This window comes from Lycium barbarum, chromosome 6 (genome assembly GCF_019175385.1).
Source record: "Lycium barbarum isolate Lr01 chromosome 6, ASM1917538v2, whole genome shotgun sequence".
In the NCBI taxonomy this organism is placed as follows: Eukaryota; Viridiplantae; Streptophyta; class Magnoliopsida; order Solanales; family Solanaceae; genus Lycium; species Lycium barbarum.
The window spans coordinates 7,264,601-7,278,337 of NC_083342.1; the positions used below are offsets into that span (position 1 = coordinate 7,264,601).

At 30.6% G+C, this 13,737-nt stretch overlaps 1 pseudogene; it reads left to right on the forward strand.

Moving 5' to 3' along the window:
- Positions 1-472: 472 nt before the first annotated feature.
- On the forward strand, positions 473-8,917 carry LOC132600664 (putative axial regulator YABBY 2; annotated as a pseudogene).
- Positions 8,918-13,737: the final 4,820 nt, after the last annotated feature.

Sequence of the window (13,737 nt, forward strand, 5' to 3'; positions counted from 1 at the left end):
CTATCACCATCATTCATCATATTTAATTTAATAAAAGAAAAACAAGTCCTAAATATTTTCTACTGTACCACTATATACCACTGTCAAGTTGAAATCGTAGACTCAACATTACTATACAAAACCGTACCCCCACTACTTCTCTTAAGCCCCCCTCCCCACCCCACCACCATCCCATCCATCCGCTCATCTCTCTTTGTGTTCTTTCTTTTTAATTGAAACCAAATACTCCATCTGTTTCAATTTATATGAACTCATTTGATTGGGCACGACATTTAAGAAAGATGGAAGACTTTTGAAACTTGTGGTTCAAAATAAGCCTTGAAAATTTGTGTGACTGTAAATCATTCATAAAGTGAATTTGTTTCCAAATTAGGAAAGAGGTTATTCATTTTGAGACGGACTAAAAAGGAAATAGGTTCAAACAAATTGAAACTATTATCTTTACCTTTGAATAGGCTTTTTCTTAATTCCCTTTACACTTTATATATTTTCTGCTATGAGCATCTTTTTTTTTCTTTCAACCTTTTGCTTCAATTGTATACAGCTTCACTTTCACATATGCATATTTCTTCTTCTTCTTTAGCTTCTTTCTTGGTTAAATTTTCTCCCCCTTTGTTACTTTGACCCTAGTTCTAGGCCAAAAGCCTGTAAAAAAAAAAAATTATTAATATAAAATGTCATTCGACATGACATCTTCTTCTTCTTCTTCTTCAGAAAGTGTTTGTTACGTGCAGTGCAACTTTTGCAACACCATTCTTGCGGTAATTACTTCTAAATTGTTCAAAATTCTGAATTTTAATTTCTTGTGCATATGATCACTAAATTACAAAGGTTTTCAACCCTTTGAAGTAGTTGTTTTTTCAGACTTCTTTCAATTTTACTTCTCTTGTGCATATGATCACTTAATTACAAGGGTTTTTAACCTGTTGAAGTTGTTTTTTTTTTTGTCAAACAAAGCATGTGTTAGTACAAAAAGAAAAATAAGGAAGAAGATCAAACACAACAAGGGCACTTCATCTTGAGGTCATGTGTGTATGAGCATAGATTTTTATTAAAAGGACATGTTTTTTAAAGAGAATATATATCTCTTTTTTGGGGTTTAAAGTGAAGTAAATAAGGCTGAAATTCTTCAAACATATAATCTTATTGGATGAAGTCTTCTTTTGAGTTATAGGGTTAAAAGATGTATATGGTTGAATTTATATTTTTTTCTTTGATATTTTATGTTAATTGTTACTAGATTTCACTTAGGACAAAAAAGGGTTGTTTTGTTGTGCAGGAGTTTCATTTGTTTGAAAAATCTTGAAAATTTAACTTAAAATGAAAGAAAAAAAGAAGAAGAATTGATATATGCTGCAAATTACTATTGTTCTTTTCCCTCTTCTTTTTTCTTTCAGAAATTTTTACATATGATCTCGTACTTCTGCACTTATCACAAATAATTGTACTACTAGTGTTGATGCCATTAGATCTCTTCTCTGCAAAAATGGGGGGAAAAAAAAGATGGTGGGGTTTTCTGTTCACACATTTGCCCACCGGATAATCAACTCAAAAATTTAATTTAATTTTTACTTTTTTCCCAATTCTTGGGATATCTTTTTGTATCTATTGTGGACAAAAAAAAAATCATGTTGGAAACAATTAATCGTTTTATTACTCTTCCTCCTCGTATCGTAATAGCATGAGCTATTTAAAAAAAGACCTTCTAATCTATGGGCATATTAATAGAAGCGTAGGTCTTTTTTTGAAAGAATTAAAATAAAAAGAAACTACTTAATTCATATCATATATTTTTGTTTTATATTTTTATTTAGAAGTTTTCAAGATCCTTGTAATGGACTGTGATTTCTGTTCTAGTCATGTCATTTTCCCTGTTATCTCTCTCTTTAATTTCTCACTTTTCTAGTGACTGAGCAATGGTCAGAAAAAAAGTCAGGGGCACCAAAAACAAAGGAATTAAAGAGAGATATGATAAAAGAAGAAGATGGATAAGTGATCTTTGATTTTTGCATTATTGAAAAACACATTTGTGAAAATACACAATATTTTGTTTTCTTCATCCTTTTATGCTTCCTTTCTTCCTTCTTATGGTGGTAGATGACCTAAATTACAAATTCTTACCACTTGAATTGTGGTGAGATATGTGAATAGGGTACTCTATATTTAACCCGAGGTCTCTAGTTTGAACTCTCAAAATGAAAAAATGAAAAAAATCTAGGTAGGGAGCGTCTTATCCTTTAGTGGGCCTTGCATGATGCGAATTCGAATTGGTCGCAACGCTAAAGCAGGTACCAAACATTGGACCAAAAACCCTAAAAAAGAGTCGAAATTTCCATCCCCGCATAGAGACAGATTCAGAATTTAATTTATATAGTGTCAAGATTCTAAGTTCTTTGAAAGTATGAGTTTAGAACATAGATATTTAATTGTACTAGTTCTAAGGGTTTTCACACACACATACATACATAACTGTAAGTCTGCTATTGTATAGGCACCTCCTTTATCTCCACCAACTTTCCTCCAAGTTTTATCAAAAAATATACTACTCTTTAGCCTTCTGATTTCTGGCTGATTTTTTGCAAGTATGTGAGCAAGCTAGAAAGTTGACAAATTAGTTGAAAGCTGACAAATTAAAGTGTGTATCACCAATTGCAAGTGGTAAACTGTGTATCACCATTTTAGGAAGGGGAATGGATTCTTGGCGTAACTGGTAAAGTTGCTGGTATGTGACCGGCTAGAGGTTACTGCTTCGAGCCGTGGAAACGGGCTCTTGCAGAAATGCAGGGTAAGACTGCATACGGTAAACCTTTGTAGTCCAACTCTTCCCGGCCCCGCACATAGCAGAAGCTTAATACACCAAGCTGCCCTTTTTTTTTATCACCATTTGCAAGTGGTTACAAATGACAACTTATATATAGTCCTCTCAGGAGGATGATCATCTTTTGGTTGTATATGATACTAGTCCTTTAATTTCATCATGTTATATACGCCATTTCTGAAAAAAAAGGTAAAGAACTTTGACTATAGATCCATCCCGAGAGAACTGGACATGATAATTTTCATCATTCAGCTCGAGCACCAGCTATAGTATTTTTTGTTTTAAATTTTGTATGTATCATACAATGGAAGCTTACTATGGGTCGTTATATAATGTTCTAAATTAACTTAACCTGATGGTATAGTAAACTTATATATTGTCAGTGCACAAAATATTAAACCAGTAAAACCATAGTTGATCCCTTATTAATGAATAATGTGTTGTCAGGTTAGTGTTCCATGCAACAGCATGGTAACCATAGTGCCAGTAAGATGTGGGCACTGTGCAAATTTGCTTTCTGTTAATATCGGATTTTTACTTCAGGCTCTTCCCCTTCAAGATCCACAGGTAACTTAATTAATGGTACATTAATTATTCCGTCCGTTTCATTTTATGTGAAATTCATTGTTTAAAAAACTGTGACTTTTTGATGGAATCCGTCGGAAACTAACTTGCAGTAAACGTTTTCGAAGGACTTTTGTCAGAAATCTCATCCTTCAGACTTCAGAGTTATGACAAGATGTCCCTCGAAAATTTGTGTTTTTATTAGTATGTGACTTTTTCTTTTTCAGTTTGTTTCAATGGACTTTCCGTCAAAAATCACCTACATCAGAGTTCCAACGGGACATCTATAAAAAAATTGTGTGTTTTTAGCCATGACTATTTCCTTTTCAGTTTGCTACAAATAAAGATATGTTTCTATATTTGAAACAATTCACGTTTAAACTTTAAGTTTAGCTAACATTATGATTTTATAGCATCCGGAATATCGTGACATGTTTAATAATATTAATTTTTTTTTAATATCTTTCTCTCTTAAATCCTATATCCATCCAAATACCTTCACATGAAATGAAACAGAGATAAGTTATTTCAAGATCTTTTTGGTTATGTGCTCGTTCTTTTGTTATTTTCCTTTTTATGGTAAAAAAGAATCATCTAAGAACAGATAGGGGTGCATTTTTCTTCATCACTTTTTTGTTTGGGGGAAGAAGAAAGTGTTTTATACTAATTATTATGATCATTTTTTTCTTCTTTTTTATCTGACAGAAGCTTCAAAGACAACAGTACTCAAATATTGAAAATAATGCTGGTAAGTATAAAGCCTGTGGCTCATCATCATGTTCTTCTTCCAAGTTCAACAGATTTTCTGCCATTGTTTCTCCTGAAATTGAACCTAGAATCACTCCTATTCGTCGTAAGTTCTCTCTCTCTCTCTTAACAAATCGCTACAAGTTTATATAAACGATAATTATATATTTATATGTAACCATTCACAATAAGTGAACTTAATAAATTACTTGAAAAATAAGTAAGTCTACCTGCTGGATAACACGTTAAAAAAGTACACAAATTATACTATCCAGGTTAAATCTTTTATTGAATTGTTTTTAACATCCTTCAAAGTGTCATTAATGTACAACATGCTAATTAAGTGTATATCAGCTATTGTGGTGAGTTTAAATTAGATACACCATTAGGTCATTTTTACTTGTTGTCTTATTTTCAAAGTTATGAATCTGAATATTTTAAGGAATCTTACCTGTAGTCCATAGATATGTTTTGAGTGGTCTGATGGTATAAAAAATTATTTATACTGACGATGTATATAACTTAAATTCGGTCTTGACCGTTACAATATGAAAAAGAAAGAGATTCAAAGAACATGAAAGAATTGCCATAAGAGTTTTAAAGTAGAAAAGTAGTTTAAGGTAAAACTATGTATAATCTGTGTGATTATATACTTGTTATCTATTGGATATGCTTCGATTATTTCTATAATTAATTATGACTTGGCCGACAAAAGGTCTTAATAGCATTACAAAAAATTACTATTTTTCCACTGAAAATTTTCCTCTGAAAAATGTTTAGTAGCTATTTCCACTGAATGTCGGTGAGAAGACCTAAATAGTAGTGTTTTTCACAAGGAAAAATGAACGTTTCTCAGCGTTTCAATGAGAATTTGTTTCCCACCATGTGTTTTCTCAGTGAGCTGATTCAATCGGAATGAGGTGTGAAAATCATGTTTTATAACACAAATTTGCACTAAATGTCGGTATATAGTGTAGACTGCCTCAATATATTAAGATCCTATGAAAATTCTTACACCATACATATCAGATTTATAAAGGCCAGTTGTTATCCAATAATAACGGGATGTGCCTGAAGTTTCCCCTTCTGTTATGACAACTGAAATTGATTGAGACATTACATTTGTATCCAACTCATCAATATATATCTTTAAACACAGGTTTAGTACTTTAGTATTTCTGAATCTCCTTTTACTAAAGATCGTTTCTTCAAAAAACTAGGAACGTGTGGATCAATACATGCAATGTCCAAATTAAATCACCATACAAATAATTTCTACAAATATAAATATATAATCTTTGCATTAACTAGCATGTGAACCAAATGATCCGTGATAACGTCCAAATCCACCCTATTAATTAGAATGGGCACGGTTGTATGCAAATATAATTTACCCAACTATGAGTCGTGGTCGAATCCCACAGAGAACAATATATAGGCGATTAGGAAAAGTAGGAATTATCACCAACTAAGCTAAAGCCAAACAATAGATAATATTTTGGTTTTTGGAGAAAATTATAACTAATGCAAAAATGTAAACTAACCTAGAAAGCAAGTAAAATGATCAATAGCCACAAGTTTGGATACAAAGGAAATTACACTCAAGTAACGATCCAATGTATTTCATGATTTTACAACTAAGAGCGGGTTTATGTTAATAGATAATGATTTCTAAAATCTCATTGAAAGTCTTCCAACCAAATCAATGAATTTCACTCTAAGCTTTTCCAAGCCTTAGAGTGTGATATTAGGCACAATCAATTTAACCTCAAGTAACTATCCTCTTCCGAGCTCAAGTTATTAGATGGGTTTAATGACCCAAATCCTTGTTAACTAATCTTTCCCAACCTAGATTTCCTCTTCCGAGCTCAATCTAAGTAAATGGGTGAGTCCTAGGGTTAGCTAATCCCTTTGGAAACATTCAAGAACGAGATTAATTAAAGAAACAATAACCCACTTCATTAGGAGTAAAAATCATTCAATACATAAGCATTACAAGAGTTTCAAACCAAACTTTAATCAAGAATATTTTCATAAACAAGATTCAAGTATAGAAATGAAATACTACACACTTAAATATTCAATACAAAACAAGGAATTGAAGAAAAGATTAAGAAATATCTCATTGAAGTACTTCAAATCTTCGCCTCCAATGGTGTAGAAAAAACCTAGCCTCCAAGCTTGTAAGAAAAATGGCCAAAGATCTTAATGATATGCCCCAAGTCTCTCTTTTGTAGCTGCCCTAATTTTTCCAAGTTCAATAAATGACAAAATATGCCCCAGATTTCAGTTTTTGCAGTTCTGCCCGTTTTTTGCAGTTCTGTCCCGTTTTTGCAAAACTGTCCACTTTTGACAGTTTTGCAAAACTGTGCAGTTTTTGTCCAATTTGGTCTCTTTTTGACTTTATTTTCGCTTGGTTTCTTCCGGTCACTTCTAAATCACATAAACCTATAAAATGGAAGTAAAAGACATTAAATGCACTATTTTTTTTAATCAAAACATAGCAACAATCTAAGATAAAAGAAGAAATAAGTTGGTAAAATACCAACTTATCAATCCGTTTATAATGTTTGTATATACCAAATAGAATTCACAACTTCTGAGGTGTAGGTACTACCTAATAGAGTTCAAAGTGGTGATAATAGGACTATGTAATATGATGAATTTAAGTTTTATAATATGTGTGTTTCTCCTTATGATGTAGGACTTATAATCTTGAAAATATCACAGACTTATATATAACTCTAACTCATTATACCATATAATTTTTTTAATAGAAAAGCACATATATACTACCACAACCCTTGGTTTTGTTCGAAAATATAATATAGTATGTCTTAACTCCATTATTAAGTTTGACTAAACGTCGTCTAGTGAAAATTTGCGTTTTTTTAATAGTGAACCTTTGATTTTATCCGGAAATATAACGTCTAACTCCATTATTAAGAGCTCATTTGGATTGGCTTATAAGTTGCTTATAAGCTGTTTTCAGCTTTTTTGAGTGTTTGGCTGGCCAGCTTAAAGTTATTTTGTGCTTATAATAAGCCCAAAAAGATAATTGGACCCGTTTGACTTAGCTTATATAAAGCAGCTTATAAGCTGGAAACAGCTTATAAGCTGCTTTTTTTAAGCCCATCCAAACAGGCTCTAAGTTCGTCTGATAAAACGTCCAGCAGAAATTTGTGTTATTTTTAGTAGTCATGAACCCTTAATTTTATTTGGAGATATAATATGTCTAACTCTATTATTATTTTTATTTCCTATATCAAACCATGCAGCACCAGAGAAAAAACAGCGTGTTCCCTCTGCATACAACCAATTCATCAAGTAAATTTGAATTATTATTATTATTATTATATAATTTACAATAATTGTCAGTAGATGCCTAGATTCTTATGCTAATTATTTTATTGTTTTAAATGTGCAGGGAAGAGATACAAAGGATAAAGGCTAGCAATCCTGATATTAGCCACCGTGAAGCTTTTAGCACTGCTGCCAAAAATGTAAGTCTCTGTACCACCCCAAAATAGTACAATCTTAAAATTGTTTCACTTAATACTTATGTCAACTAGTAAAAATTCTTTACCAAAAAGAAGTGCAGTGGGAAAGGGATAAAATTCACAAATAACCTCTTTTCAGCCCATATAATAGAAAAATAACCATTATCCTAGAGTTTTACATGTGAAATTTAAAACTTCAGTAGAATGGTTAATTTTTAAAAAAGGGCCAAAAATGGCTAGTGGATGCTATTTTTACTGGGATGTATTAGAGCTCTGCACCCAATAGTGCAGGCAGGATTTTTCATAAACGGTATCCCAAATTAAGGGAGTGAGCAGATGAATAAATCACTATAAGAGTTTTTAAGGGTATGAGTCAAAAATTTTCTGACGAGTTGTGCCCAATGAGGCTGAGCAAGTTTGAATCCGCGACATCTCATGCAAATCTAGAGCGCCTAACCACCAGGCCAGTGCGCAGTTTTGTTTAGAAGCAGTGTCCTTTATTATTATTATTTTAGTGCATCGGGTTGTCCATTTTTTATACCCAGTAAAAAAATTCGACGAAGCAGTGTCACATGACAATCCTCGGCCCAGGTAAATCCGCCCTTGTCTGCACCCTGCACCCTTAACCATAAATTTTGAGCTTGAGCCGTAAGAATGGAGAAACCCTGATAGCTAGGGAGCCCTATTCTCTTTTAATGGACCTTATGCAACGTGAATTTGAATTAATCAGGTAGTGAGTTACGACCATAAAAAAACAAAACAAGTAATAAAACAACAAAGGAAATGAAAATAACTTGTTACATGTGGGAAATTTAGTCTGTCGACAAGAAAATGAATGGTAGGGACAAACAGGAATCTAAATAGAAAAAAGTGAGATTTTTTATCTACATATCTTTCGCAAGATTTTATCTTTATGTGTATTTGCTATTTTTGCAGTGGGCACATTTTCCTCATATCCATTTTGGACTAAAGCTGGAGGGCAACAACAAGCAAACCAAATTGGACCATGCAGAGGGTCCTCATAAATCTTTTGGTTTTTATTAAAATAAAATAAAAATGATATGCAAATATAGTGCATCATCAAAAAAAAAAAACTTTATTTTATATATGCCTTACTATTATTTTCAAGTTGTGAAAGTCTCCTCATGTGTTATCTTTCATTTTGTTTGCCTTGATTTTGTGGTTAAATATCATGTACTCTAACTGAGCTATTTTCAATGTTTATTCAATAACTAGTGTCATTTGGCTCGTGTTAAGTCCGAGTCCAAATCGACGTTAAAAATTAAAATTTGTAGCTATTTTTTTAATTAGCTCTTGCTTGTTTATTTTTGTAACATTAGTTTGACACTTTCGAAAGATTTCTAAAATATTAAATTAGAAAAAGGTATCTGAAAGTTAAAGGAAAACATTCTTTTTAGTTTATGTATTAGATTTATTTGAAAAAATAAAAATCAAACAAATGAAAGCTCTTCTAATTTCTCTCTTACTAATTTTTTTTTTGAGATTAAAGTCACCTATTATCCAAATTGAGCTTTTCATATAATAAATTAATTTCATTTGTTTCTTTGAATTGAGCCCATATTGGCTAACTTATATTTTACAAAAAGATATTATAGTATTCAATTCATGTCAAAAATATTTAATGCGGAAATATTATTGTATGATGAAATCAATAAAATTAAATTATAAATAATTAAAAGCTATGGTATTGCAAGATACTTTTGTAGACGCTCATTCAAATTAAACCACACAAAAAAAAGACTGAAAAGTCAATAAAATTAAATTGTTCTTACTTTAAGCTTTCTTTTTCCCTCCAAAAGATGCATGTTAAAGATAACATGTTTTCCTTTTTCTTAATTTAATGAACCATTTGGTGAAACCTACATTGTGATATTTTTTTCATATTGAACTTAGCTGTCTTCTCCTAAATTATATAAAATATTGATTATCCAGTTTGTACTTTCTTTACTATAGCTTTTTTTTCTTTTCAAAACATTTTCAGAATATTTATATTTTTTTTTATAGTTCCTCTTTTAATATAATAATTCATTAGACAAATTTTATGTTAAAAGTGTCGCACGTAAAATTTGATTAATTAACTACCATACTTCGAAATTTATTTTTCGATTAAGACGGAAAACTAAAACATACAAATTAAATTTTAAGTTGGGGCGGGACCTCATTGATTTGATTATTCCACTATAATCTTTTTGGTAAATATGTTATAGTTACCACTACTGTGCATGGGGATGTAAAGGCTAGTCCATAATTACTTATAACAAGTACAAAATATTTCAATCATTTAAAATTTCTTAAATTTGTAATATATGCAGCTGCAGATTTAAAGATTATGGGTAAACAGGATGTCTCTGAATAAGACCCTAAGGTTTTTTCTCTCCTTCTATTTGAGGTTTTTTTTTTTTTTTTTCTTTTTTCTTTTATCCCTGTGATAAGTTTTTTTGCTTCCCAATATATACAATTCTTCAATCACAATCTTTTCTCTTCGTCATGTCATTTTCATCGCACCAAAACACAGAGGATACAGCCCTTGCAGCGATGTACACATGTTTAAATCTTGAGGACACAGAGATTTTGAGTTTTTTACCTCGGGACTTCCATTTATCAGAATGGAAAATTAACACTTGAGATGCAGAAGTGTTATATTATAAACACAAAGAATTATCCAGGCATTCAAAATTCTATCTTAATATAGGCTTTATTATTGTATTAAAATATTACTCTTATAATATTATTTATTATTCATTGATGGTATTTACCATTTATCATTTGCTATTTTATAGGGGGCTTAAAATAAACAGATACAAAAATATGTAGAGGAGCATACAACGTGAGACATGCTTAAATGTAAAGTAAGATATAATAAATACTTCAGTTTAAAAAAGCAAATTTGGCTCAAGTTACGTAAGTTTTACCGGAATGTCTAAGGACAAATAATGTAAAAAGAACTTCCTCCGGTCCATATGATTATATGGTGTTTTTAGTCAGAGCACACCTTTTATGAAATCACTTTAAATTAATTTTTCGATTGAGACGGAAGGACTATAATTTACATTTTTTTATATATTTAAAGTATTTAACAATGTTATAAGATATTTGTGTTTATTCTTTTAATTTTAAACTTAATAATACTACATTAAGTGAATTTTGTGTTAATTACTTATTTTTGTCAGCATAAACGATACAAAATTACAGGAGAAAATAAAAAAAGAACTTTGCATTTAATCGGACAAATAAATATTTAAAATAGCAAATGATAAATAACATTAATAAATAATAAATATTATTATAATAATAATATTTTAATTCAACAATTTAGCCTATATTAAGATAGATTTGAATAACAGGATACTTCTTTACGTGTTTATAATAAATTTTTAATGAAATATGATTTGAAACAAGTTTAATAACATTTCAACATAAAAGACTCAAATATGCATGAGTGTGCTTTGCGGGGGCCACTATAACCTTTTCCATAATATCATCATGTTTAGTGGCATAACAAAAGTCCTTAAAGTTCTCAAAATTTCCCAAAATGGGTGAGTATTTAAAAAGTCATAAAAACTTTAATTAGGGGTAAAAAGAAAGAAACAAATTCATGCGAGGACTACCAAAAATGGGTATTCTCCCTTATATATAGTAGTTAAGTAATAACATACAGTTGCTCTTGTGACATTTATACTCTTCTGTTCCATTTTATTATTATTATTATTATTATTATTATTATTATTATTATTATTATTATTATTATTATTATTATTATCGTGACTTTTACGTAGTGTGTCAACATCATTTTAAATATGTAAAGTATATTTCAAATAATCTATATATGATTTGCACAGAAAGTGAAGTAATTTAACCGTTGTACTCCGAACCAAACACCTAAAATGAGAAAAGGGGAATATTATTTAGGTGTGCAACTTCAAATTTACGAGTACTCAAACAACGCATCTGCAGGCATGGGTGGAGTTAGGGGCATAAGGAATTCATCTGAATCCCCTTCACCTGAAAATTACTCTATGATAAGATGTGTTTAATTTTTTATATTTTGAAGTCGCTTAATAAAAATAGTGGTTCCACGACTATTGGTAGGACATCCAATTGTGAAGCACATGATAGTATATTACAAAGTAACAGAAGATTTGAATATTTTGATAAATAGATGGATCATGATACGTCAAAGTAAATTGAGCCTAATAACGTGCTAGCTACATGTAATATCACATCAATATACCAATCAACTGTAGGACCGAAATACGTATTGTGTATGTAGACAATTCATCAAATAAATATTTTGAAGCCAAATTAGATAATTGGACCAATGAAACATGAGGTAACTGCGAGAGATATATGTGTGGTTGCGCGCACACATCTATGAAAATCAATAACTTATTAATGAATATTAAATTCTAAATTCATAATTTTAAAATTACAACGTGTTTAGGGTAAAATTCTTTAAAAGTTGAACCCATTAAATTTTAATTACAGATATATACACGCAGGGGTGGATGTAAAGTGAAGTATATGAGTAAGGCCGAATTCAATAACTTTGTTCCAACCTTATAAATATGTTAAAATATCTAAAAAATTATATGATATCCAAACCCAATTATTAGACTTGAGACCGTTTTCCTAATATGTCAAACTTGCAAAGTTCAAATCACAGATCAATCTGTGACATACAAATTAAAGATGGTTGTCTATATTCATGAAAGTGAGCACACACATAGAAATTGATAAACAAGTGATGCACTTCTAAAATAACTGAATTTCCGAAAGACGTTTCCTTCAAAACACCGTAAAAAATTATGATGACAAGTTCATTGTAAACATTTCCTACAAGTCAATTTATCCTTTTTTAAGTAGTGATTGAGTAGGGTAAGGGGGTTGCCCTATTGGGGGTTGATAGTAACAGTTCAAGTAATGGTCATCTGTCATAGCCTGCGGAAAGAAAGAGGACAAAAATATTAACAAATCAAGAAACCGAGACATCCGATAATACTCCGAATTTGATGCCACTGCCGAATATATATATTTCCTGTATCCCAGTTTATGTGGCACAATTGAAAATTCGAAAATTAACTAAGTTTTTTTCAAAAAAAAAATTATATGTCTTTTAAATATTTTAAGTTGTTAATTATTGTGATTTATAATTCTTTTTTTCAAATATATAAATTTTATTTTAAAAACTTGAAGCTTCTATGTCAAATTTAAGATCAAAGTTTAAAAATTTGAATATCAAAATTTTAATTGTGCCATATAAATTAGGCTAGAAAGAATATATCAAAACCCATCACTCATAAAGCACAAATAAAAAACATATACTGTAGCAGCTTTAAACGAAAGGGTTTTCTTCCCAACATTCTCCTCAAATTTACTGCTGAAGCATATTCCCTTCCTACCTTCTTTTTCTTCTATCGATGTCTGGTACTAGCTTTAGTATTCAATAAATTTTGATATATGCCTGAGAGTTTTACTTTGGAGCAGCGGTATAGATGAGATTATGATCACTAAAAAGATTTAAAATATAAAGAAATAAATACATAAGAAAATCAACATGATTATGATCAATATCTACTATTTATGCAAAAAAAATAATTTTAACATTGTATATATAGTGTTGCCTCCGTTCCAATTTAAGTGTCTTAGTTTGACTAGACACGAAATTTAATAAAGTGAGACTTTTGGATCTTGTGATCCTAAATTAAAGATGTATGTAATGTACTGAAATGTCTTTTGAATTTTGTGATTATAAACTTGTCATGCAGGATGTTTGAATTGTTAACTTACTAAATATAAAAAGAGACATTATTTCTGGGACTGACCAAAAAAGAAAACATAATACTTAAATTGGGACGAAAAGAGTATAATTTTTCGACAAATGAATTCAGATTAACCGGCCACTTACGCCCCTTAGCTCTACCCCTACCATTTGGGTCAAGAATTAAAGTGATCCTCATCAAAAGCGACTCCAAAAATTCACATAAATTCAAAATACTAAATCATTTTTGTCCAGGTGAAACAAGAACATTCTTTTCTTTATGGTTTGGGGAGGAATTAACAACAAATAGGATACAGAATTTAAATTTT